Source organism: Bos grunniens, chromosome 25 (genome assembly GCF_055505025.1).
Source record: "Bos grunniens cultivar Pamir isolate PY7600 chromosome 25, Bosgru_T2T1.0, whole genome shotgun sequence".
Classification (NCBI taxonomy): Eukaryota; Metazoa; Chordata; class Mammalia; order Artiodactyla; family Bovidae; genus Bos; species Bos grunniens.
Window position 1 is genome coordinate 24694195 of NC_141189.1, and position 6000 is coordinate 24700194.

The 6000-nt window shown below is 44.0% G+C and overlaps 1 protein-coding gene across 11 annotated transcripts in view; it reads right to left on the reverse strand.

Annotated features, from left to right (window-relative positions):
• Positions 1–2852, reverse strand: part of ACSM5 (acyl-CoA synthetase medium chain family member 5) — a 29008-nt gene extending 26156 nt beyond the window's left edge. For 6 of the 11 annotated variants that reach the window (XM_086375486.1, XM_086375487.1, XM_086375484.1 and 3 more), the window contains exon 1: positions 1779–1883. The gene's annotated coding sequence lies outside the window, so the exon portion shown is untranslated. Of the gene's footprint in view, positions 1–1778; positions 1884–1976; positions 2294–2746 lie in introns of those variants that run through there. The other 5 variants (XM_086375488.1, XM_086375485.1, XM_086375491.1 and 2 more) reach the window with 3 other exon arrangements.
• Between the last annotated feature and the right edge of the window lie 3148 nt (positions 2853–6000).

The window sequence follows — 6000 nt, forward strand, 5'->3', positions numbered from 1 at the left end:
CCAGGTCTCCCACATTGCAGGCAGATTCTTTACCAGCTAGCCGCAAGGGAAGCCCTTGTGGAATGGAATACTTCCTGCGATATCAGTGGGCAAGAAATGTAACAGCTATCAGTGATTTTGGGCTTCTAAATGTGAATGAGGGCTCCCCAAAGGGAATGCAATGCCTGCTATCCAGCAGATTCGATGCTCCCTATGGTGATTGCTGAGGAGCTGGGGGAGGGGTGGGAAGTGCAAGAAGCAACCGTCCACTACCTCTGCCATTCCTTATGGTGAACAATAAATTAAGGATGTAAACAATCAAGAAACAGGGTTTGGCCCCAGATAGCTGAGGGGCATATGAGTCAGAGAATGAGAGTTGCTCAGTCATGCCTGACTCTTTGCAACCTCATGGACTGTAGCCTGCCAGGCTCCTCTGTTCATGGAATTCTTCAGGCAAGATTACTGGAGTGGGTTGCCATTTCCTCCAGAGGGGCATATGAAAGGATGAATTATCTGGTTTTCCATACTTAATAATCTTCGATGTTCAGATTGCCTGCCCGCTTTGTTCCAAACTTGTATATAGCCTGACTCCCTTTCCTGCCTCCTCAGAGCAATTTTCTCAGGGCTCCTGAGATGCTGCCTCCTGGGCTGGGAGTCCTTAACATTCCCAACAAATAAAATAATTCTCTACTTTCAGGTTGTGACTAATTTTTCAGTTGACACTAGCTATATCCCATAATTTCAAACATGTAATCAATATCAGAAGACATTATTAGAGATATTTTATGTTCTGTTGTTCTTAAGTCTTTGAAATCCAATGTGCGTTTTCCATTTACAGGCACACTTCGGTTTAGACCAGCCACGTTCAAATGCTGCAAAAGCTACACGTGGCTAGTCTCTACTGTATTGGACCAGAATAGTTTTAGTATCTGGATATTCAGAGTGTGGTCTATGGACCACTGACATCAGCATTACTTGGGAACATGTTACAAAGGCAGAACCTTAGACCTCACCCAAGACCTGTAGAATTAGAATCTGCACTTCAGCATGAACCCCAGGCCAGCTGAGCACATTAAAGTTTAAGAAGTGAAGCAGTGGGCACAGGACTATATCCCCAGATTCATTTCCTTTCTGCCAAGTTCCTCTTAGTAGTAATAATAATAGAATGCAGTAATAATAACTGCCATAGACTAAATGTTTGTGCTCCCCCAATGTGTAATTTAATCCTAACCTCGAATGTAATGGTGTGAGGAGGTGAGGCTGCTGATTGGTGATTAGGTCATGAGGGCGGAGCCCTTATAAAAGAGATCCCAGAGAACTCCTTCCTTCCTTCTGCTTGCTGAGGCTAGAACTATGAACCAGGAAACAGGCCCTCACACCAATCTGCCCATGGTGCCTTGATCTTGTACTATCCAGCCTCTAGAACTATGACAAACAAATGTTGTTTAAACCACAAAGTATGTGGTATTTTTGTATAGCAGCCAAAATGACTAAGACAACAATAATAATGTGCCAGGATAACAAGAAAAGCAATAATAACTGTCATCTTCTTGAGCATTTGAAAAGTGCTTTATAAATGTTAATTCCTTAAATCCTTGTAACTGTGTAATGTGCTATGTTCTCTATTTTACAGATAAAGAAAGTGAGGCCTGGAGAGGAAAAGTGACTTCCAAGTCTCACCTCCCAGGAAGCTAGACCTCAGCCCCTGTGTGGCCACCAGCCCCCCTGGGGGCCAGGCTGCAGGTGGTGGCTGCAGCTTCAGGACTCCCTTTCCCTCACCTCCCTCCCTTACTCCTTACCTCTCCAGAACTGTCCCAAGCCCTTTCCTCTGCCTTTCTCTCCTGGATTCCTGGGGTCCCTTGATAGCAGATAGTTAGAATCTCAGGCTTTCTTCCTAAGTGTACAAATCCCCATTTCCGGCCCTGCCCCCTTTAGGATTAATCAGTAAAGGCCTAGGGCAGCTGACACCTCCTGCCAAGCGTTTCTCTTCACTGTACCTTGTTCCTGAATCCAGGAAATGCGAAGACTTCCAGGTTTTACTTCAGCAGAATGCAGGCCTTTGTGCCTGTAAACGTTCAGGCTCCCAGGAACGCTGGTAAAGGCAATCTGCTAACTCAGCCTCCCGTGGGAACTTTGGCCCCAAATGCAGCCAAGAGAGAGCAGAGCCTGAAGCCAGCAGAGGACGCATGGCGTCAGCTGGTCAGCACACTTGAGCCAGCGAGAGTGGCCCTGCAACCTTTTTTCACAGCTGGGAGATGCAATTCTAACCCCAGTGCCTGAAAATTCAGGTCACCATCTAATCCAGAAAGAGAACAGGAACTTTATTATATTCTTGCAGAAAGGAGAAAATAGTGACAATAATATAAATCAAATCATGTCCCTTTTCTGTGCAAAACCCTCCAGAAACAGGAAATAGACAAGAAGTAGCTTGGCAATTGCCTAGAGGAACTGGACACAAGGGATCTCTTTGTTGGAAATGTTCTAAACTTGGAGCATGGCCATGACTGCACATCTCTACAAACTTCAGTTCAATTCAGTTGTCGCCCAGTCATGTCCAACTCTTTGTGAGCCCATGGACTCTGTGACCCCTTGGACTCTATAAACTTACCAAAAGAAATTAACAGTAATACAAATAATTGCACATTTGAAATGAGTTAATTTTTTGGTATGTGAATTATACCAAATAAAGCTACTAAAAATAACTAAGCCTCCTCTGTTGCCTTGTGTCACTTAGAGTCAAAGGCAAAGTCTCGGAAACAGTTCTCACCGGGCTTATTGGGCGGCAGCCACTGTGGTCTCCTTGTGGGACTGAAGTTCTGGCTTGGGGTGGGGCTGCTGGTAAACTGGTTCTCTGAGAACAAAAACCACACAAGTGACTTACAGTGTTTGCTAGTACCTGTGGTTAAAAATTCCCACCATGGCCAGTTTCGATTCCCACAAGTTCCAACCAACCAGAGTTGCAAAATTTCTAAATATTAACAAGCCCTCAGGCTGGCTCTGGCCAGTGCTGCTTCAGGTCTTCCTTCACATGGCTCAGCTCATGGAGCTTTCAACCCACTCCCTCATCGAAAGTGGAATCCTCTCCTTTCTGATGCTTCCTATCCACTGTTCTCTGCTTGATCTTCCTCCCCAGGATTTATCACTTTAATCCAACTCTATGCCCCAACCAGTAATGCTGAAGAAGCTGAAGTTGAATGGTTCTATGAAGACCTACAAGACCTTTTAGAACTAACACCCAAAAAAGATGTCCGTTTCATTATAGGGGAGTGAAATGCAAAAGTAGGAAGTCAAGAAACACCTGGAGTAACAGGCAAGTCTGGCCTTGGAATACGGAATGAAGCAGGGCAAAGACTAGTAGAGTTTTGCCAAGAAAACGCACTGGTCATAGCAAACACCCTCTTCCAACAACACAAGAGAAGACTCTACACATGGACATCACCAGATGGTCAACACCATAATCAGATTGATTATATTCTTTGCAGCCAAAGATGGAGAAGCTCTATACAGTCAACAAAAACAAGACCAGGAGCTGACTGTGGCTCAGATCATGAACTCCTTATTGCAAAATTCAGACTGAAATTGAATAAAGTAGGGAAAACCACTAGACCATTCAGGTATGACCTAAATCAAATCCCTTATGATTATACAGTGGAAGTGAGAAATAGATTTAAGGGCCTAGATCTGATAGAGTGCCTGAAGAACTATGGAATGAGGTTTTCATGGCATTGTACAGGACACAGGGATCAAGACCATCCCCATGGAAAAGAAATGCAAAAAAGAAAAATGGCTGCCTTGGGAGGCCTTATAAATAGTTGTGAAAAGAAGAGAAGTGAAAAGCAAGAGTTCCAAAGAATAGCAAGAAGAGATAAGAAAGCCTTTCTGAGTGATCAATGCAAAGAAATAGAGGAAAACAACAGAATGGGAAAGACTAGAGATCTCTTCAAGAAAACTAGAGACACCAAGGGAACATTTCATGCAAAGATGGGCTCGATAAAGGACAGAAATGGTAGGGAGCTAACAGAAGCAGAAGATATTAAGAAGAGGTGGCAAGAATACACAGAAGAACTGTACAAAAAAGGTCTTCAAGACCCAGATAATCACGATGGTGTGATCACTCACCTAGAGCCAGATATCCTGGAATGTGAAGTCAAGTGGGCCTTAGAAAGAATCACAACGAACAAAGCTAGTGGAGGTGATGGAATTCCAGTTGAGCTATTTCAAATCCTGAAAGATGATGCTGTGAAAGTGCTGCACTCAATATGCCAGCAAATTTGGAAAACACAGCAGTGGCCACAGGACCGGAAAAGGTCAGTTTTCATTCCAATCCCAAAGAAAGGCAATGCCAAAGAATGCTCAAACTACTGCACAATTGCACTCATCTCACATGCTAGTAAAGTAATGCTCAAAATTCTCCAAGCCAGGCTTCAGCAATACGTGAACCGTGAACATCCAGATGTTCAAGCTGGTATTAGAAAAGACAGAGGAACAAGAGACCAAATTGCCAACATCCGCTGGATCATGGAAAAAGCAAGAGAGTTCCAGAAAAACATTGATTTCTGCTTTATTGACTATGCCAAAGCCTTTGACTGTGTGGATCACAATAAACTGAAAAATTCTGAAAGACATGAGAATACCAGACCACCTGACCTGCCTCTTGAGAAATTTGTATGCAGGTCAGGAAGCAACAGTTAGAACTGGACATGGAACAACAGACTGGTTCCAAATAGGAAAAGGAGTACGTCAAGGTTGTATATTGTCACCCTGCCTATTTAACTTCTATGCAGAGTACATCATGAGAAATGCTGGACTGGAAGAAGCACAAGCTGAATCAAGATTGCCGGGAGAAATATCAATAACCTCAGATATGCAGATGACACCACCCTTATGGCAGAAAGTGAAGAGGAACTCAAAAGCCTCTTGATGAAGGTGAAAGAGGAGAGTGGAAAAGTTGGCTTAAAGCTCAACATTCAGAAAATGAAGATCATGGCATCTGGTCCCATCACTTCATGGGAAATAGATGGGGAAACAGTGGAAACAGTGTCAGACTTTATTTTTCTGGGCTCCAAAATCACTGCAGATGGTGACTGCAGCCATGAAATTAAAAGATGCTTACTCCTTGGAAGGAAAGTTATGACCAACCTAGATAGCATATTGAAAAGCAGAGACATTACTTTGCCAACAAAGATCTCTCTAGTCAAGGCTATGGTTTTTCCAGTGGTCATGCATGGATGTGAGAGTTGGACTGTCAAGAAAGCTGAGCGCCGAAGAATTGATGCTTTTGAACTGTGGTGTTGGAGAAGACTCTTGAGAGTCCTTGGCCTGCAAGGAGATTCAACCAGTCCATTCTGAAGGAGATCAGCCCTGGGATTTCTTTGGAAGGAATGATGCTAAAGCTGAAACTCCAGTACTTTGGCACCTCATGCGAAGAATTGACTCATTGGAAAAGACGCTGATGTTGGGAGAGATTGGGGGCAGGAGGAGAAGGGGACAACAGAGGATGAGATGGCTGGATGGCATCACTGACTCGATGGACGTGAGTCTGAGTGAAGTCCAGGAGTTGGTGATGGACAGGGAGGCCTTGCGACCCCCCTGATTCATGGGGTCGCAAAGAGTCGGACACGACTGAGCGACTGAACTGAACTGAACAGTGGATATATGTTAAAATATGTTTTTATTTTTATTTTTCTCCAACTTTATGGAGGTATTGATTCTGGACACTTGCAGCAGGAAGTGGCAGCTTGCAGCAAGCAGCTGGAAACAGGGTCTTAGTTTCCCAGACTGGAGTCCTAACCACTGAACCACAGGGGCCTGCCTAGTCAAGAATGAATTCAGGTGAGGTAAAGAGAAGGTTTAGAGTAAACCTTACTCAGAAGATAAAGAGTAAAGTAAATAGTTTATTGAAAGGAAAAGTACATGCAGAAAGGCTCATGGGTGAGCTCAGAGAGACAGTCAAGCCTCTGGGAAGTTTAAATCCTTTATAAGGGGCATTTCTCCAGGTCTGTCTTCCCTCAGGTCAATCAC